This window comes from Tachypleus tridentatus, chromosome 2, assembly GCF_004210375.1.
Source record: "Tachypleus tridentatus isolate NWPU-2018 chromosome 2, ASM421037v1, whole genome shotgun sequence".
Classification (NCBI taxonomy): Eukaryota; Metazoa; Arthropoda; class Merostomata; order Xiphosura; family Limulidae; genus Tachypleus; species Tachypleus tridentatus.
In genome coordinates this window covers 56112700-56135231 of record NC_134826.1, presented here as the reverse complement: position 1 = coordinate 56135231, position 22532 = coordinate 56112700, and the positions used below count along the sequence as shown (strand labels likewise).

At 31.2% G+C, this 22532-nt stretch overlaps 1 protein-coding gene and 1 pseudogene across 5 annotated transcripts in view; one reads left to right on the top strand and one right to left on the bottom strand.

Moving 5' to 3' along the window:
* Positions 1-4950, bottom strand: part of LOC143243891 (ATP-dependent RNA helicase DDX3Y-like) — a 73730-nt pseudogene extending 68780 nt beyond the window's left edge. Inside the window, exons 1-2 of the transcript XR_013024799.1 lie at positions 4904-4950; positions 1810-2069 (exon numbers count right to left, since the gene is read on the bottom strand). The product of XR_013024799.1 is annotated as an ATP-dependent RNA helicase DDX3Y-like (transcript). The remainder of the gene's footprint in view (positions 1-1809; positions 2070-4903) is intronic.
* The window catches only part of LOC143243888 (putative iron/ascorbate oxidoreductase DDB_G0283291), a 238734-nt gene that overhangs the window by 126694 nt on the left and 89508 nt on the right, over positions 1-22532 (top strand). The gene's annotated exons all lie outside the window — the stretch shown is intronic.

Sequence of the window (22532 nt, the reverse complement as noted above, 5' to 3'; positions counted from 1 at the left end):
ATATATTAACATCTTTCCAAAAGAGCTAACACATACTTTCATATATTTATGCATTTGTAGATAAAAAGCAAAAAAGTCTGAAAATGCAACCACAGAAGTAAAGGTGTTGTGATATCTAGTGAAGTGTTCATCCTGTTTGTATTTTTGTTATTGTTTTTAAATACCAGAGCTTTCTTTTTTTTAAATATAAGTACAGTTGTGACTGTTTAAGGTATTCTTGAAAGTGGGAAGAACAAGTGATACAAAGATAACCAAAAAACAAAACATCTATACATCATATGAGCAGTTTCATAACATGAACACAATCAAAAATTAGCTCTCAGTATTGGCTTGTAACTATTTTGTTATGAAATAATGTAATATACAAAAATTTGAATTACAGTCTAAAGTTTGACCCCAAACTGAAGGAGATGAAATCATAAATTCAGCTAAATTCTAAATGCAAGACAACAAATGCAATAGCCTTTGACCCATCTCAAAAGAGTTAACATTTAACCTCATATACAAACATCTTAACTCTGCAATCACTATTGTACCTATTTATTTACAGAGGTGGGATGAAACTTTCCACCAGGTTTATCATCACTTTTTATGAAACACAAAATATACTGATCTGTTATCCTAGTCTAAACATACATTTAATTATGCAGTATGTAAAACCTTTCTTCTCAGATTCTTGAACTAAGTCTTTGTTACAAAATCATGAAATTAAACATAATGAATTTTTCTCCTTGTCCAGAAACAATTACTTATTTAATTGATGACAGCTTTAACTTTTCTGCTTTTTTTCCAGCTAAATGTGACACATAAGCTTAGCACTACCATAATTTAATTAAATTGATTCTACCTTCCATCAGATATTTATTTTCTGATTAATTACATCTGATAGCAGTCCAAGTTAAGAGCTTGTAAATGGAATCAGCTTGGTTTCAACTGCTTTAACAAACATTTAAATATCTCAAACAATCTTTGGCAGTGATTTCACTGTCCAACTTGTTTACTGAGGTATTAGTCACTCTCTATCAACTCCACTAATGTTTTTACCAAATTATTCATTTGAAGTGACAAAATTATAATTATTTAGTATGTTAATTCTTTTAAATATGTATTCAGATTTATATAAATTTTTTCACCTTCTTTTGCTCAAGTTTCAAGCATCTTATATGATTACTGGTTTTACACTGTCCTTATTCTAAAAATAAGAACCAGTCAAAACATCAAAATCTCTTTAGATAGTACCTTCAGTTAAGAATCCAACAATTAAATTAATAAGGGAGATCCAAAAATGTCAAAATTTGATTGGAAAAAGTAAATGAAAATTTAAGACATTAAAATAAAATACCAACTACAAATATGATATCAGAACATAATAAAAGTGTAAATTTAAAGTTTTATCTATGAAAGTAAATGCCTACACTAACTGCTAAAATACCATTTCTGCAATATTTGTAAATTTTTAAAAATTGTTAGAAAATAAAATAACCATATTTCATAAACAGATCTTTCCTGTCACATTGTAGGTATAATTCTTAACAGCCCACTATTTAGATTGAATTTTTGACCAATTGAAACAAATGTAACAAAAAATTTAAAATAGACTGTGGTCAAAAAACAACCTATGTTCCATGAGACAATGTAAGCTATGATGCTACTTGATCAAAGGACTATTAATAATTAGATGCTTGTGATTTTCAATGATAAATTTAAATCTCAATATCCACAATTAAATACTTATGCTCCTCTTTTCCCAACAGGACATATATATTCAAGTAATTTCTCATAATTACTACTCTTAATTCTAATACTTACTTCACAAGTTCCAAGCTAATATTTCCCCATTCCATCATATCTATCAGTCTTCCTGGTGTAGCCACCAGTAAGTGACAACCTCTGTTTAAGTTCTTCATTTGCTGAATGGGTTCAGCTCTTCCATAGACAACACAGGGCTTTATGCGAGAGCGATAAGCAAACTTTGATGATTCATCATAAATCTGACAAGCCAGTTCTCTTGTTGGAGAAAGAACTAGGGCTAACGGATACTGCTTAACACAAGTATCAAACTTTTGTGGCTGTAAAAATTAATCAAAAATAAATAATCAGTATTCTTGTAGAAAGTATATTTCCTCTTTACTAATAGTCTGGGAGAATATTCTTCAAAGGGCACATCTCTCAAAACTCATTCTATACCTTTTTGGGAAAAGATAAGACTTGGTTTCACATTTGGTAAAACCTTCAAAAATATTTTCACATGTATTGTAAATGTCTAAAATGCAGCAAAAATTTGTTTCTGTAACACTTTGTTTCATAGTATCATACATACTCCCAGAAAAGATGCATTACCATAGTGTCAGGATTACTTTTTTTTGTATTAACTATAAAATCATATTAGTTTTTCAATTTTCAGTGCCATTACTTCCAATTACATTTTTTTTACTTGTGAATAGTGAGAAAATTATATGCTAAACCAGACAAACTGTGAACAAAACTATTGTATAAAACACTTTCACATACTTATAAGTATGGCCTTTTATACACAAATTATGATTTACATAACACTTAACCCTTTTATTACATAATTAGATTTCACGGTCAGACCCCAATCAACATCATTTCTCCATCACAGTAATATTGTAAAGTAACTGCATATTTTCCTATGATACATATTACAATAAAATATTCTGTAATAAGCATTATGATATACAAGACACTGTCTTATATCTTGATGTTATGGCATCAATAACCTATCTCTGTTACTGTAAACACCCAGAAAAAGTATGACAATCAGCTGATATTTCTGTGCATGATCTACCAGTTAGGGACAGAGCTGAAGGATTGTTTATACTTGCATTTCCCTCTCATGCTTCCAGATGTTGGCACACCCCTAGTGTCTGGCAGTTAATTCAAGATCATGAATGGTTGTTGTTTCCTGCTGTGGAGAGAAAAGTTTTGACAGCCACAGAGAAAAGTTAATCTCTGCTGTTAACAATTAATCTTCCTTTGACTATAGTCACTTTATGCAATGCAGGATTAAGTGATATACAACTATTCTAATTTTCTTTCTCTTTTTGACACAACAAGGCTAACAATTTGACTTCAAATTAAGTTTACTAGATAGTCAATTTATAACAGCAGAACTTATTCCCAAAGTCAAAACAACCAGGTGCAAACATATGCAACTCCCTTCCAGACACACCACACACTTTGATCAGTGAGCAAGAGTTATCTGAATTTGGATTAGCTCTCTCACTACAGGCTCAGTCAATCTGACCAAATTATTGTTTCCTTTGTATACATAAAAATTAAGATGAGATTTAACACTAACTGATATATTTACACATTTCTTTTTACTGATATACATTTATTTAATTAAGCATTGAGAGAGTATATCATAAGCTGAGCTCTTTCTAATGACAACTAATAACCTATATACTGTAGGTCTTAAGGTAAAGTATAGAAGATGGGCATGGCAACCATTAAATGCATGGACACTATTTCCAAAGGACCTGACTCGACCATATATTTGTTACAGTTTACATAGTATCTTCTAATATAAAGTGTATCTTAACAAATCTTTGAAGACTTTTAGTAAATATTACAAAGCTTTTGCACATGAAAATTCTGATTTTTTTAATGAAGTATTTGTTTTATTAATATTTGTTCATGAAATTGTCAATTCTTTTCTAACTTGTACAAAAGTGAATTTCATTATGAGATTAAAAATACTTTGTCTGAAAAATCTCATTTCACTCGTATAATGTCTGGAACTACTTATATGAATGTAACTTTTTACAGTAAAACTCTATATTTTTTGTTATTATGTTTACAAGTTGATTCTTCAGCCTGTAGGAAACTCAAATATAATGAATAGAGAATCTGTAAAATCAGAAATAAAACAAGCAGCTGTGTCCTTTTTCCTTCATTATTAATCAAGGGGTTTCAAAGTATGTACCTTGAGAGTTTCAACTGTTAAACACATCCCATAAATTTTGTGGTTATTTTACTTTCAACATAGAAGGTTAAACCCACTGTAAATGATGCTCAAATCATTGATCATCTAAGCCTGTCTTTGTGCAGCATGCTGTAATACGTACGACACCGTAAAGTACAAACCCACATGGAAAACAGAAAAGTGTCATTCATATATGTTCTTGCTCAAAGAACACAATATTGCACTAAGCAATTTATGTTACCTACAACACTTAGAATTTCCAAGGGTAATAAAACTTCAATTAGAATATGTGAAAACATTTATTATATAGTTCAGGGATGCACTGGTCCAATAAACACTAGATTCTGAGCCTCGCAGATCCATTTAAATCACAGGTGTTTCAGTGTTATATTTGCCCATCTATTTGATGTCTGTCAAATCTCACAATGTGCATATGGTGTTATTTGGCCACATACTTGTAAGATTTATTAACTTCTTGTTTTAAAACTATCAAGTTTCAAATGTGGTTTCAAGTTTACCTGAATTTATGCCTACTGCATTTGTGTAACTACATACTGGCCTACAAATGTATCCTATTTTGTTACCATACATTACTTGTGTATATAAATAAACACATTACAATTTACTCATAAATGTTTAAATTTTAGTTATATTTCTTAAAACATAGAAGGTAAAAGAGAAACACATTGAAAAATATTTATTTTGAATACGTATCAGTGTTATGAAATTCTGCACTCGTGCTTACGTACTATCACTAATCCTTGACTTGACTTACGAGAGGGATGTCTGGAAAATTTTTGTACTTCAAACATTAACATTTGAAAAATAAAAAAAACATTAAATTACAATATTAGAATCCTCAAAATCCCTGTAATTTAGTAGTGTCTAAGTAAAGTATGTTTCGTGAAAAAATCCCTTTTCTGTTCAGAGAAACAACTTATTTATCACACCTACTATTTCAACAAAATTCTTTCTTTTACCCTCGTCACAATTACACATAAGGGAAACTCTTTCTGTTGGTTATAAGCTTGAGCTACTTAGTAAAAGGTGGTAGTAGTTAAGAACTTTCAAATGATTGGTTTGATGGGGAAAGCCACTAGTAGATTTTCTAAATATATTGATATCTCAGCAAATCATAGAGATGGGAGGTTCTTATTTTATATTTAGCTTGTTGGTATCTGAAATTTGAATTTCTAATTTATTAAATACTTGTATATGGTTGATGTAAAAAACAGAAACTGAACATGTTATGTTGCAAAACTATACCTAATTTTTTTCTATGTTTCCTCTGAAATTAAAAAAAAAAGTAAAACAATTTTAAATTTAAATTATGAACTGTTTTGATACCAGTCTCACTGGTGTTAATAAAAACTTTGAAATTAACATTCCAAAAGTGCACTTTAACCTCCATGGGTAAAAGAGTTGAGGTTGGAAAATGTTTATGCTTCTCTGGCAAGCCTGCTTGCAGACTTCAGAACAAACGTGCCAATCAGGTCAAACATATGTACTGAGGTGTAAAAGACATTCCTGAGCACGGAAGTTTAAGATAAAAAGTGCTGAGTTAAGATTTTTCAAAGCACGTGAATCACACGAGAAAAATTGCAGTTTGTGTCGTTTATGGAAAGATTTTCTTTTAAACAAACTGAAACATTCGTAACAAAAATTCCAGGTGTAACATATATTATAATATTATTTTCATTTCACATATTCATATTAAAGTGATTTAATATCATTTTGAATGTCATCTGTACCACATACAAAAGAGAAGTTTAAAGATGGCACTAAAACCCACAGGATTAAAATGACGTTGAACAAAGACTGAAAACCTGAGCTCCTCTTCCTGGACTATAAAATAAACGCTACTTAAAACTATGATGAAATCCTACTTTTGAGCATTCATTTTCAGCTGATCTGTATTTACTTAGCATACATTAACTAGAAATGGATATTTATTAAATTTCAACAATATTTTGCTTTGGGCTAAAATAAGTGAATAAAAAAGACTAATTGGAAGGTTACACTAAAATCACACAGTAAGGAAAGATACAATAGATTTCATATGAAAAAGAAATTCAGTAATAAAACAAATGACGTTTGTTTTTGCTATATGCAGACCTTTCATGCAGCCAATATTAACTATATATGTACTAACCCAAATTATAAGAAGGTAAATCAAATGGTGGCCAAAAAATTGAAACTGTTAATTATTATTTTAAACACTATTTTAAGTTGTACATGAATTTGATGAAAGTATCTTTTATATTGTCCTTTTTATCAAAACATTTTGTCCTAAACTTTCGATGTGATGACTGCAGTTAATGCAGCCACCATTTATGTAAAATCAATCCATAATTTCTCAATTTCTGTTGCTTTGAAGAATTCTAATGTTTACATTCACTGCACAAAGATGGCATCTATCCTATTTAAATGTTTCTTAGGGATGTTATACAATAAGGAAAAGTGATTGAAGTGTATATCCAGTTTTTTTACTAGTTATTTCAAGTGTGGAAGCTGAGAAATCTTTATAATATTGGTAAGGGGTTTTTCTTAAGGTCTGTTTTTGTAGATGTGGTTGATATGTATGTAAAAATCTTAAACTTCTAAACTGAAACTCATGGTCTTAAGAAGGTTTAACAAAACTTCAGGTAGACCAAAGGTTACAAAGACTCTAAGTGTTAATTTTCCAACGGATTTTTGATACCTAATAAGTTCATAATAATTGTTAAAAGTACAATGTGATCTGTATTAAAAAAAGGAGATTTGGGAACTATCTGGAAATGTTCATACTTGAAGGGAAAGTCTTAAACTAAAATGAACATTTAAATAAACGTTTGGAAACAAGTGGGAGGTTTATCAAAGTGCATGTCACAACCTTTTCACAGGGTTACATTCAAAGTCTAATTAAATTTTATGAACAGTGTGTATCAATAGAATAGCATTAAATGTAGAGTGTAATTCAATTTTGATATTATCCAAAATTTAATCTGAAAAAGAAATATTTAAATGAAAACTCAATCTTCACTTCCTTGTTTCACGTGTTCTTAATTCTTTCTACGTTTTGTTTCTTCTCTTATAAGGGCTTCAAATTTCCACCAATTAGATGTACTAACTATAGAAACTGATTGGTCTAAATATAGAATAGGAATCTCTCTCTTTCTTCATTTTCTGAAATATCTCTGAATTTACCACATCCACCACAAACTTCTCCAAACTGCCCGTGTTCATGAAATCACTTGTTTGCTCGTGTCCATTTATCACTAGTACATGCTTGTAACCAATAAAAAGTTCATTTTGTAAAAGACAAGAGTGTAAGTAGTTTTAGTTTCAGTGGTAAAATTGACTATTTATGAAGTACATAGATCTTGATACACGCAAACTGAAATTACTACTATCATGAGTAATAATTTTTTTACCTATTTATAATATAGTTAGAAAGCTCAGTAAATTAGAATAATTTTGGAACATTCTTTTTTCGTGCTTCAATTATTATCTGTATTCAAAAATGTATATTTTAAAGGTGTGCAAATTACCTTTTGGACAACAAACAGAAAAAAACTTATTAAAGTAGGAACCTACATAGAGCAAACCAACGCAGTGCTCGGATAAATACAAAAGTTAACAAAAGTAAATAGAATGTAACAATAAAAAATTACTAATTATACAAGAAAAGTTAAAATGTTAAATGAAAATATATTTAGTGATCTTTACATATGTAATTTCAGCTATGCACATGTAGCTGTTAATTGTGGGCTCTACATCTTTTTAGTTATTTAGGGTTTTAAGTAATTTCTAAATGATAAATATTGAAAATATATAAATGATAAATATTGAAAATATATAAATGATAAATATTGAAATTAAAACCATATTTAATTATGCAAGATTTGGAATTGATTTAACTCCCATCTATATCATTAAAACCTCAAAACATTGTTTCACAATATTCTTTTACAAAAATATTAGCTATTGAGTGAATAAGAAAACTATTCAATCAGAAGTTCAGAAAGAACAGACTAAAATGATAACAATATAATGGAACACGATAAGATCTGAGACATAAACCTGTCTATAAACATTAAGTGTGAACACCACGTCTTTAAAGTAATAATAATCAAATGAAAATGCTGAGAATCTGGAATGGATGAGATTAATGACAACAAGGTGGAGGTGAGGTTAATGTTTAGGTTTCGATGGTCATTGAAAATGGAGACTTTTTCTTTAATAAAGAATTTATAATCTGTAGTTCGAAAGTCGAGAATATGAATTTTTTAAAGAAGTATGGTATGGTTATTATTCTCACTGTGCAAGTGAAAACAAGATTCAGGCGGATTATTTAGTTTATTTCTGCTTCTAATTGAAATTCCCACGTACCAGTGCACATTAAATTCTAGTAAACATATAGCTCTTTTACCAATATAGGTAGCTTTACTGCTTCCATAACTGCATATGTACATGACTCGTGAGTATATAGGAATGGTTAAAGTGCCTTTGATTTTAAACTATTTTTAATGATAAATGTTAACATAGATACCAAACGTAGCTTAATTTGTGGGTGATATGTTTGATTTTTTTTAATTTCATATTTTAATTTCAGATTTTGTTTACTTATGAAAGGCGTGATAAGAACTAGTGGGTTGTTGGGGATTGTGTTCTGTTTTATTTGTCAAAAATGTTCGTATGACAAAGTATAAGAAATTAAAGACATAGCCATTACTTTGTAACGTGTCATGAATTTTTGAAATTTCTGAGCGAAGACGGAAGTAGTCGGAACATTATGCGCTCTGTCTTAGAAGATTTAGAACACAGTTGTGTTTGAAAGAGCCTAGCATAAAATTGCCGAATCGAGAATATAAGCCAGTAAATGTTTTCGTACAATAAACGAATGTGGTAAAGAGATGATTGATTTTGTTGATTTGGACATCTAAAAAACTGTTATTGTTATCTTTTATCTAACTTGTGATGTTGTGAGTTTGGGTAATCTAAAAACTTCTTTGCATGGTCAGTGTTTGGAAAGAATGGAAAAGTGTTATCAACACATCTTCCATATATAACACAGGTTTATAATAAACGGTATAATTATTCAGTCCTTGACATTCGTAGTGATGGAGAAAAACATTTTCAAGAGTCAGATATATGTATTTTTGCCACTCCGCCTTTCTCTCTATGAAGATAACCATTAAAAGCAAACTGACTGTCATGAGGACTAATTTAAAGAGCTGCGTGAATTTTTGTTGATTGAAGTCAGAGTGCAGGGCATTGTTGGTTGGGGATAACTATTTAATAATTATGCTATTAACTCAATGTAAAAATTAGGGAATAAGAACTGGCCGAAACTAATTGATTTGTCTTGTAAGACATAGGTATCTCTTAAACAAAGTAAAATATGCCTTTAACAGTAAATTTGTTCTCAGTTGGTGAGCTCATTTCAGGTTTAAAATATGGAGGAACTCTATAGATGAGGATATAGAGTAGATAGAATAGGTCTGACGAGTGAACCAGTTAGTGTAATTCTGGTCAGCCACACGAAAAAACTAGATGCGTACCTGTAGGGTAAAGTTCTGTATAAGTAGTGTTAGAGACAAGTTTACAAGTGTCAAGATATCTTAAAGTCTGGAGCTTTTACTCATGCTTACAGTGAACTTAAACAGTTGATATCGAGGGGCTTAAGTTTTGTGGTGTCATTCAAAATGTCTTCCATTTCAGAAACATAGTCAGTTCTGTTTGAAATAATGACACCTATATGTTTATCCCTTCAAATAACAATGTTTCAATTACTAGCAAGTTAATTTAACATGGTGTAATGGTTGTTTTGGAATTTTATCCAATTGCATGGTAATAATGAGAGTCACCACCTCGACTCTGGAACAACAGATTATGAAATCAGTGGCGGTGCCAGGGGGGCTTTGGGTGGCTTGGGCCCCCAATAAGCCAAGTCCCATCAGCCCCCAATATTGTTTCCAAATATATTCATAAAATAAGGAAAACACAATCGTCGTTGTTGCTTAAAAATTTACATCAAAGAGAAATAGATCTGTAGAACTCAACGTCTTCATTAAGACGGAAGTATGTGTCATGCGTCCCAAAGCAACGTACTTAATGCACTGAAACTCATGCGCTGTATTGCCGCTCCCTGTGTAATGCCATTCCATCTTGAGCTTTGACTAAGATTAGACAACCACGTTGATTTCAAGTTACAACAGATCATGAGGGATTTTACTTGATAAACCAAAAGTTTTACAGGTATTTACCCATTAATTTCGTTTATTGAAAAGTAAAACATAGCATACATGTATAAGATGGGCCTGCCAACATGCTGCTTGTCTGGCTGTAAAAAGAACCTTCTCTCCCATTGTAACAATCCTAAAGCGTCTCAGAAATGAGAACTGAAGCAGCATGAAAAGACTTGGAAGAGTCTGGTGAGGATATATAAGAAAGTGGGAATACTCACTGAGATGGTGCATCAATGTGGAAAGCTATCTGCCCCTAGACACCTGGACGAATTCACAATCACATCTAGTACTGGCTAAAGAGATGAACCAACACCAGATGACAGGAGACACACCTTCTATGCCATCATTAGACAGGATGCTTAATGAACTGAAGAGAAGATTCTTCTCTGATTCCAGCAGCGTTCTGATGGGTGCAACTGCATTGAACCCCAAACACTCCACATTTCTGGACAAGCAAGCACTTTTGGAATGGCAGCAAACAATAGTGTGGCAGAGGATGACCTTGCAGTGGAGATTCACCAGTTGAACTGGCTAATTGCCAGGAAGAAAGACAAGAGGTAGGAAGTGTCCAAACCATTGGAGCTTGAAACCATGCTGGAGCCTTACAAGGATGCCTTCATGGATCCCCACAAACTTGTATGCATCGCTGTGATCCTGTCTGTCACTCCAGCTGTCTGTGAGAGAAGTATCTCATGTCTCAAGCTTCTGAAGACATTCTTGTGCAATAGGAATGATAACAACCGCACCAGCAACCTTGCTGTCATATCACTAAACTCCAGGAGGGCAAAACAACTCGATATTGATAGTGTTATAGACACATTTGCTGCCAATCACCAGAACAGGTGCATTGTTTTGAAGTAATATTGACTATAAACACAACATGATGAAAGATAGTTAGCCTGATAATGACCTTACTTTTCATCAGAGTGTATTAACTTCACATGGAATAATTCGTTTCTGCTATGTAAACTGTCTTTATGTTATATTTCTTTTTATTTGTAGCTTTACTCTTAATGGTATATTAAATATTCAATCTAAGCTAATCTTGATTTTCTTTATTATTATGTGTTACCTTGGGTGGAATTTAGGTGAGCTTCCTCTTTCACATATATGCATATTTTCATAAACAGATTATTTCTAATTTGTAATAATGAATTATTAATCAGAGTATGAGTTTCCAATGAAAACTGCATTGAAAACGCAGTTCAAAATAGCACACCTTTCTGAAATGTACCTTAGTATTTACATTATTATAATTTACCATCTATACTTCATATTGATGGCATTTTGGGAAGCCCCTCCACTGTTTACCTCAGCGCCCACAACGAAAATATACTGGCGCCGCCACTGTATGAACTCTTTACCAAATAAAGCCTTTCCATTTTCAACAATCACCCAACACTGGGTAATAAGTCCAACTTTTCTCTTAATAAGTTCCAAATATGCTATATTTACGCTTATACTTAACCTTTCTTTATGAAGTTTTCTCTCAATAATATTATGAAATATGTATATGCCTCTGATTTTATTGTATATTCCATTATATTGTTACCATATAAAATCTGTTCTTCTAAACTTCTGATTGCTTGAAACATAACATAACTACCCAGTGCTAATGCTGTTATTTGGTGGTTAGAATATTATGCACTAACTTTCTTGTGGAATTTGAATCAATTCTGAAATTACTAATTAAAGATGTGTATTATATGTTAGTCTTCAGTTAAATAGTAACAGGTAAATAACTGATATTTTAGTATGACAAGTCAAACAATTACTCTTTAAAAAAAACAACTTAGGTGACCGTGTTTCGTAGTTGCTCCAAACTTGTGTACAAAGTGTAACGGTTTGTATTTTTAGTGCATTATGATAATGATATTATTAACACAGGAAGTATGTAAAACTTGCTTTAATGAATACTAGAAACTTGCCAGTTCTGTTTTGAATTTTTTTGTACAGTTAAATTTTTTTTGTTTTTTTTTTCACAATTGTTAAACGTTTTGTGGGTTATGTCAGAAATAGTATAGAATTTTAAAATAATTTCTGACCTGGAAAATAAATCCTAAAAACAGATTCTCTGTTGAATTTATTGAATTATTTAATTTTTTGTTTCTTTGATATTTTCTCATTTCTTTTATTTTGCAGATTTTATTCAGTCTTGATATATAACTTTTTTATTAACATTTGATTTCAGGTGTTTCCTTCTTTGTTCATTGATCTCTTCTGTGTTCTCAATTACTGAACATTTTTTCTGCACTGTAAGCTTTCTTCTTTATCCATCATTAATTTATTATTAATATATTTTGATTTATGAAACTACTTCGTTTATAACCATTGTAATTTACTGCCGTGTTTCCCAACTTTTTGTAACTGACGGCACACTTTTAATATCTCAAACCATTTGTAGCACTTGCAAGTTTCTATGGCTGGACCAGTAGCGCTTCCTTCACTAAGACAAGTAAAAAAATTCACTGTGTATCACGAACGAATAAATCAACTTTGAAATTTAAAAAAAATATATATTAATTTAAAGTAAACTTATGTTAATAAATAAAATTTACTTAATTGCAAAAAGTCTGTGACAGTTTGGGAAGCACTGATATTCATTTCACATACCCTGCTGTTGCCCGCTGCTTGAAACTTGCCACTTTATTTTACTGTTTCTTAATACTCGGCTGTACCTTATTTTACTTCATTAAAATCGTATCAAAGTTAAAGATATTTACGTGTATATGCATATTATAATGTTCATTTATGGTGAAGAACAAATAATTTTATTTTATTATTTTCAATTACCTTTGTCTTCCATAATTTTAAGAAACGGAAGTTAATAGAACATGGTTTGACGTGTTCTAAATTTTCAACTAGCTACCCAGTAATAACAACATTAGAATTGCTAACACTAAACTGAGAGTTTAGTTTTGACGCCGTTAAAAAATCAATAATTTTTCAGTGAATACACAAAAACACGTGATATAGAATAATGAGGAACTTGACGTGTGATATTTATAAAAATGTAGATGTAATGAATGTTTCTCGAAGTTTAATACCCTCATTTAATGTTCTTCATGGAAAGTTTTATTCCATGAAAACAAGAATATGCAAGAGATAATTACAGAATGTAAATAGTGTTCTTACATACGCTTCATGCTCGGACACTCCGAGACACACGTATGTTGACCCGTTTGTTTTTATAATATATCGTACACGGGGTTATAACTTTTGAGGCATACAGCTAAAAGGTGTTTAAGTATTAAAGACTGGTCATTAATTTTGTGATAATAGATTGTAAGATGTCATTTTGTTGAAAACATTGAGTGGTTCATTCGTTAAAAGGCTGTCTCAGCCATTGTGGGTGAACAAAACCTTTTCTTAAAAAACTTGCATTAGAAACAAGTATTTATACCAGTGACTAACTCTGGTTACTGTTTAAAATTTTTATAAGTTGATAAAGTTTGATGATCGTGTATTGTAACATTACTTTAAATTTTCAGTAGTTTGACTATAATCAAGAAAATAGATAGTCAATGTACTATTGGTGAACAAACAGTAACATTGTGGTTAATTTTAAAAGATTTTTATGAGCAAAAAACTGAAACAAAATACGTCTTTCAAAGTCAAATTTAAAAGTTCTTATTACGTTTGAAATATTTGTATTTAACACTAAATTTATGTATGCTTTGAGTTGATATTTATATACCTGTATATTAATTTTGTCGGCCCGGCATGTTCAAGCGTGTTAAGGCGTGCGACTCGTAATTTGAGGGTCGCGGGTCCGCATCCCGGTCGCGCCAAACATGCTCGCCCTTTCAGCCGTGGGGGCGTTAAAATGTGACGGACAATCCCACTATTCGTTGGTAAAAGAGTAGCCCAAGAGTTGGCGGTGGGTGGTGATGACTAGCTGCCTTCCCTCTAGTCTCACACTGCTAAATTAGGGACGGCTAGCACAGATAGCCCTCGAGTAGGTTTGTGCGAAATTCAAAAAACAAACAAACAAATTAATTTTGTTTCTAAAATCATGTATTCTTCCACTTCAAACTGATCGAGAATTTTTTTCATGTTTGTTGTAGCAAAACGATATCTTTGGAAATTAAGCATAATTAATAATAATAAAACAGTGTAGTTCTTTTTTGGTGAAATTATTTTAATTTCAAATCTCTCCTGTTACATTCATGGTGAATATGTAGTTTCGAAGAGAAGAGATGAAAAAGTTAGCTGATAAAAATAGCCTTATTTGGAAGTTATATTTTCAGGGGTTGTTACTTTTTTCTTTAGGCGAATACCTGGAATTTATTTAATTATTTAATAGATAAACTCTGCCTGATACATTCTGTTTCAAGTGTTTCTGAAGATATTAAAAATTGTTTTCTCACAATAAACCTTCAACTCATTAAAAATATATATGCATATATTAGTTAATACCCACACATATTTTGCTCGGTAATTTAAGAGTTCAATGCCACCTAAACCTGACGTACTTCATACATGATAAGAGTGTATTTGTGTAGGGCAGAAGAAAAAAACAGGAGAGTAGTTTTAAAGAATGGAAAACTTTACCATTATTTTTATTGAGGAAATCGATGAGTAAAACATTTATTGGTAAATATCACATAATAGTAATGCGTGTGTCGTGTTACATAAAAAAAATGCATCATTCATCAGTGGTTTTTCTGAGGTTTAACTGTACATTCTTTATCGTTAGCCATTGCTGGATGGTGATGAAGTCTTTTTCATGTTGCATCATACAAAGTCTTTGTCGAAGTAATTTATAAGCATTTATATATATATATATAACGACAACGTTTAATTTCTTATTAACTTTAACAGGAAATCAGTGTATTGTGTAGTAGTTGAAGTGAATGACTTTTCCATCATTTTAATTTAATAAACCAACGCTTACACTTCCAGGTGTGCGAGTACAGGGAGAACGAAGTATTGGTGCATTTCGAAAAGTTGCATCAGAGTCTCATCTCGCTTTATCTGAATGTGGTTTTTTTTATACATTAAAACCACGGAATACCTGAAAATCTAGTATGTTAAATAATCATTTTTGCGTTCTACAACGCTTTTTGTACAAGTGACTGAACATAAAATATTTTGAAAAAAGATTGTTTTATTCACTTATTTCCGCAACCGTCTTTATCCAGAAAACCTAACCCGATGAGTTATTATCGATAGATACTTAGCTCTCAGTAGAGCTTAACAGTATAACACTTCTCTACGTCCTTGGAAAAAACAAACAAAAAGTGAAATCTGTTAGCGTGTGGGATAGGTAAGCTAATTGGATAGACAAGAAGCTGGTTGGAAGAGAACAGATGATTGTTATTAATGGAGTTCAATTAAGTTAGATTAATATCTCAAGTCTTAGGACATTTGCTCTTTTAGATCTAAATTAATCACTTAGATAAAAGAATGGTCAATAAATTATTTAAAAATTTGTTATGATGCTGAGGTCTTGGTGTTGCTGGCTGTGAAGAAGATATTGCTGCTTTACAAAATGATTTAGATCATTTAGTGAGTTGGGCAAATAAATGGCAGATGGGTTTAATTATAATAAATGCAAGATAATATATGTGGGTTATAATCATTTGAATTATAAATTGGATTATAATAACCTTGATAGTGTTAACAAATAAAGGAATATGAGTGTAGTACGTTATCAATTTCTTAAGCCATACAAACAGGGTGGTGCTGTTACTGGTAGGGCTGATAGAGATTTAAGTTGTATCTACAGAAATATTGAATACAGACCTAAAGAACTTATAGTTTCATTGTGCAGACCACTGGCTCGACCACATTTGTAATATTGTGTTCGGTACGATCTCACTTGCCTGCTGTGTCCAACGAGTGGAATCGAAGCCGTGATTTTAGCGTAAAATATCCGAAGACTTATTATTCCAGCAGGGGACATGATGATGGTCTGTACACCTATTGCTTATTATAGGATCATACAAATTCAGACATTGTTTGGTAGCGTAATGACTTAATATGTTGGTCGGGCATGGCCGGGTGGTTAAGGCACTCTACTCGTAATTCAAGAATCGCAGGTTCGAATCTCAGTCACACCAAACATGCTCGCTCTTTAAGCCGTGGGAGACGGTCAATCGTACTACTTGTTGGTAAAAGAGTAGCCCAAGAGTTGGCGATGGTTGGTGATAATTAGCTGCCTAATCTCTAGTCGTTCCCAACGACGGAAAAGGTAAGAATGTTCAGTAAAAGATTTCGATATTACGATGCGCAGATTGCCCTAAGAACGAGGTTAATATAGTTTGTGACTTAGGTTTTACTGCGAAAAGCTACTAAGACAACTCGCACCATTAAAAACATATAAACAAAAAAAGAAATACTTTCTCTATACCCTAGCCTCCAGTCAGATGTCGAGTATGAGTTGGAAGAAGCATTTACTGTGACAAATGAAAACTATTTATTTTCCATTTGAAGAACATACACCGGGATTGAAACAGGCATATCTTAAATGTATTTCAGCCACTCTGTCTTTAGTTAACCGTTTCTCGAAAGTTCTGGCAACAGTAGTAGATGAGTTAATTTATTCAGTTCCTCATCTTTGAGACACATCCGTAAAGTTTGTTGATGTCTTTATTTAATTTACATTTTAAATTATTTTAAAAACGTTCTTCTCAGACCTGGATCTGTGGATCCAATTTGTCATCGCACTCTTTTATAAAAACTTGCCCACATTCTGATTTTCTTTCTAATTGTCTTCTGTAATTTTAATTTTGTGCAACAGAATATTTTAAAAGATTGGAACGAAATAACTGAATACATTTTATCATTAATAGTTCCATATTTGGACATTTCTTTGACATTAAATATAGGTGTAGAGGAAGATTTCTTCTTGAAACGTCATAAACACCGACAAAATACAAAAGATGGATCCTTCCGAATGTTGTATTATGCTCCTGTGGGAGATGTGAAAAATACTCATGTTGCTCGTTTTGGAGAACATAGAGATTTTGGAACCAAAACGTTCTTATTCGAAGACGACTGTGATGGAATGGAGGTGAAAATACTGAGAAAAATCTATTTTAGATAATTTTGTATTTTCTGTCTCTTTTATTGCATTGAGGTTAGTTACTTATATGTAAATTAAACAACTTAGGTTTATTTTACATACTTAATTTACAAGACAAAAGTTTCTGTGTAACAGGTTCTAGGATTCAGCCACTTATTTTAAACAAGTTAAACAGTACTTACTGTACAAACGGACTGTGACCGTTGATTTTCTTTTATAACATAGGATCAGATGGTTAAGAGTAAACTAAATGAATTAACAATATTTATTTTAATGTAATGATTGTTAAACACGGGTTACGTACGTTTACTTGAACTATATTAACTATAAAGTCTTATCGTTTATTATTTTATCTTGCTAACCCATTAGGTGAAGTCATTTTAATAATATCTATAGCCATAAGAGTGAGAGAAAACATAAATATCACAGCTTTTCCTCATGGCCTAACAACGAATCAATAATCTATAATCTAATAATCAGTTTACCAATACTTTTGTGATATACTTATTCTGGACGTTTGACGATGTTACTATCTATTAGTTGAATGCTAGGTCAGGATAAGGAATCTAGGCCACTCCAATAACGGGTACTGTTCTAATTCTTGTTGCAGACTTACTGTCCATCTGTAGTAATGGACTATATCCAGCAACAGTGAGTAGATAATGTTTATAGTTTATGTTCGGTAGTCTTTGTAAAAGATCAAATATTCTTATATTGTTAGGATTTTTTAGAATAAAAGGGAAAACCATTTGGTTAATATACTAACAATACAGTTGTCATTTAACGTTTTTTACTGTACATTGGGATAAAACTACCATATTAAGAGCTGAGTTTTGTTTCTATGTGACGTCATTCAAGTAACAAACAAGAAGTAAAATAGCTGTTCAGTACCACATGTTCCACGTTACAGTTTCATCGACTCCGTGTTCCGAATTGAGAAGACGACATGAAAGAAGTTCATTCGTTTATTTCGTTGTTTCCAACGACTTCAATAAAAACTTCAGATTATATTCATAAAATATAATACCTTATATAAAAGGGAATACGTCATATTAAGAGATGTATCTGATGATTTTGGGCCTACATAACAGTACGGACACACAGCCTATCATATTCAACCTCTATTTTAGTAAAACTTAAAAAATGATAATAGTGAGAGGGGATGTAGGTGCCTAAACTCACATCTATAGCTATGTTAAAACACATGCAGTCGAGTTCTTGGAAATTGGTTGCTGTCAGTGAAACAAAATTAACAAAATGAAATCTGATTGCAGGTTACTATAACCGAATCCATGATAAATCGATTTTGGTTTTCCCAAGGTGTTTGGTTTAAACCTCGAAACCTGGATGATTCGTTTGGTACCATTTAGAAGTCGGTGAGTCCAGCAGTTTATAAAGACAATTATTTTGTAGATACAAAATAAATGAATTTCGCGATTTTATCCCCCGTTTACTTTTTCAGTCCTCAGGTTCCATAGCACTCTCTTACTGACATGGTACGTTTTTACCAATCCACCACATTACCCATGCCATGGTTTTATTAATTCTTTGTCTCTTACTATTTCAGTTTTTAGACATGTTATCAAGTCTAATTAGCTGTATTAAAATGGTATCACAAGTAATAAATATGCTGTCGGTTTTCCCCAACTCTCCTTTTTATATTAGTATAAACGTTGTGTAATCTTTTTAAATAAATATGTAGCCATAATGGTTAGTCTACTACATGGGCAACTATAACTATACAAAACTTACAAAACTTATTTCATTCAACTTATCTTAAGTAAGCACTTGATCAAACTCTCAAAGTATCTTTAATTCATTTATTAGCAGTTTTATATTATAATTTGTTTGTGATTTACTCAATTATTTGTAACTTACGTCAATGAATTAAAATCATTTATTGAATGTCATGACTTTTAATTTATTTAGTAAAAAAAATACTATACATCTAAACATCTGTATGTTGTTTTGCACTTTACTTGAACACTTTACATTGCTGTAAATTATAGTGATTTTTACTTGAACACTAGTGTGCTGTTATAAAGTGTTGTAGATTTTAGTTGAACCAAAGTATGCTGCTGAAAATTGTTTCTGAACTTTACTTGTAAAATGTTCACTGTTGTAAGTTGTTGTGGCCTTTACTTCAAAATAATAATTATCTTTAAATGATTGTATCAGCTCCTTGAACTTGTCAATGAGTTTCTCTGACTTACTCTCCCCTGTATAGTTACCTCTTACATGTACCATACCGCGACTCCAAGTATTTTGAATAAACTTTTGAGAGCCTTTCAAAGCGCCATCATCTTCGAAATATTCTATTTAATTATTTATATGTTTAATTTCGATATTTTAGTTGCATTTACACTGATCTTTAGTAACCCTAGCTTAAAACAACACATCAGATGCATACTTTTGTAACGACAGTTGAAATATATATATATAAACATATATATCCCAGTAAACATGTTATAAAAGTTAATATTTAGCATGATTTATATTAACCCATTTACATGTGTCTAAATAGTCCCATATATCAACTTTGTTGTTTTATAACTATGTAATTTATGTCTTTTACCCGCTTTATTTAGACGTCTCCATAAAATCTAAACAGAAACTAAATTGTTGCTTGAGATAAACCTTTTGAATACTATTGTACATATTAAATATTGATGTAACAGCTGCTTGATCTGATTTGGTTTCTTATTTTATCTATTTGTGTTTTTAATTCAATATCTCTTGTCTCCGTGTATTGTCTTCTTAATTGTGGTCTGTGCTTGATTAGTGTCAACAGTTGTTTATATGGTTTCCATGTATTATTTATAGTTTTATGTTGTTGTTTTGGTATTTTCTAATATGCTGCGGTTTGTTGCCATTCCGTGATTATTTGACGGTAGTTAACAATATCTATCTTTTTTTTTAAATGTTATTGTATTTTTTTTTTGGCAGAAGATGGTCTAATTGTTTTTGGTATTCTTTCCAATTTGCTTTTTTTATAATCAAAATTTTCTTTTCTATGTATAGTATTTTTATGGAGAATGAGATCGAAGACACACCATATTGGTAAATAGTCGCTGTTTACATCTTTTCCCACATGAAAGTTTATTAGCTTTTAGCCCATGTTATACGAGATTAGGCATACATCTAGTATGTCACGTGTATTAGTGGCATACGTGGTATGCGTAGGCGTATCGTCACTCAGGATGGTTATGTCATGTTCTTTTATAAATTGTAGGTGAAGTCTTCCATTTGCATTTGTTGAATTACATCCAAATTTAATATCTTTGCTGTTTAGATCTCCAATTAAAATGGTATTTTGATTGTGGGAAAAGATGTTGTTTATTAAGTTTAAGTCTATTTGTTTTGTTGGTGTACAATAAATTCCTGCTATTGTGACAATTGAACGATTACTTAACAGGATATCGATAAATATATTTTCGTTATAGCTGCTGATTCGTTTTCAGAAACTGAAAGACTTGTTATGTATAGCAGCAGCATTCCTCTGTTTTTATCCTGTTTATTTAATCTGTTTTTTTAATAGTTATATAATACGGTATTTTTAATCTGTTGGTTTTGTATAATAGTTTCACTTAATATTACAATTTCTGGATTAGTTTGTTGAATTATGTCTTCGAGCTCATGTTTCTTGGAAGCTAGTGCACTTTGGATGTTGATATATACAACAATAAATTTAAGTTGAGAGCAGGTATTCCCTTAGTATTGTTGATAATTGTGGGATGTAAGTTATGATGTGTTTTTTCCCTATGTTTATGAATAGGTCAAAGCAGTTTATTGTTTGTATTGTTTTGTGTATTCGGCCAAAAAGTCTGTTGTGAAATTTGTAATTGTATTTATAAATAAGTTTATTTTGTTATTAGTGTTTGTTCCCTTGGTAAAGTTATCGTTTTCTTAATGTTTTGAAGTATGGGTATTGTTCTGTTTAATCTCAGTGCTGTTTGTTATCGCTTCTGTTGAGTTTTGCTGTGTGTTTAGTTTTGATATTTGTAGGATAGCTTTTTTAAGTGTTTGTGCATATGTTATTTTGTCTTGTTTCAGCGTTGGTTTTGTTTACTGTTTGTTGTTATCTGTTATTTCGTTATCTATTAATGGTGTGTTATTTTATTTCGTAAATTACTTGTTTTATTTGTTTATATTTTTCGCAGCCTTTATAGTTTGCAATGTGATCTTGTCCACAGTTACAACATTTTAGTTTTTCTTCTTTTTTTGTTTGGGTTTGAACCGTTATTCTGTGTATTATTTGTCTGCGTTGGAAGTTGTTTATTTCATTTTGAAGTTAACAGATTTTAGATGTTGTGCAAATAAAATATGAAACTGTAAGATGAAGTATTTCGGTTCTTAACATGAAAATCACTTTTCTCTCAGATTAAACTCAACAAATGGCTCTTTAATATCACAGATATGTCTTTGATAAAAATATTTTATTTCAAAAGATCAGATTTTTATTATACAGAAATGACACGTAATGTTTATGATAAGTTCACCAAACTTTATGAAGTCAACTTATTACATTAAGAGCTGTACTACTTAATACAAGCTGTACAAAAAACGAATAAGTTGAAAAGTTTGCAACTGTGAAAAATGTGGCCAGTGGTTAGGAAGATGCAAGTTCTTTATTGTTTGTGATTTGGGTAATTTCTCAAATAGTAGTGTTTGTAAATTTGCCGATAATGTTCCAATTTTGGAAAGAGATGAATCTAATTATAATATATTTTTATATATAGAAAAAAGTGACAATCATAATCAACAAGCTATAACATTGGAAAGTGAATTTTGATATTGAAATTTATAGTTTTGAAATTTAAAAGTTTGTAAAGAATTTTGAATTGCTGAGAAAAGTATGTTGTGAAAGAAAGGAGAATGTTTAGGTGCGAATTTTGATAAAATATCCAAAGATCTTTGACTGTTTAGGATTAATGGAATGAGTAAATAATAGGAATTTTACACACACAGAGACATAAAAAAAGCAACTGTCGTAGCCTCATGCAAGGCTGCTTGGGGCTTGTTTGTAAAATTGAGAGATTATTGAAACTTGCTAATCCATTATTCACGAAAGTTATTAATTGATTGTTTTCACAATAGTCAAAAACAGTTACAACTAGAAACACTTTCAGTTGGTTGATTATTTTTCACATTAATCAATTTAATGATAATTCCTATTGGTAGTTTTATCTGATACTAATTAACTTAATCAATGCGTATAGATAATTTATTACACTCCTGAAGCCCGTATTGTTAGTAAAACAAAATGGAGTAAATGTCAACTTTCCATATTTTTGAATGGTTATTATTTTATTTTTGAAGATAT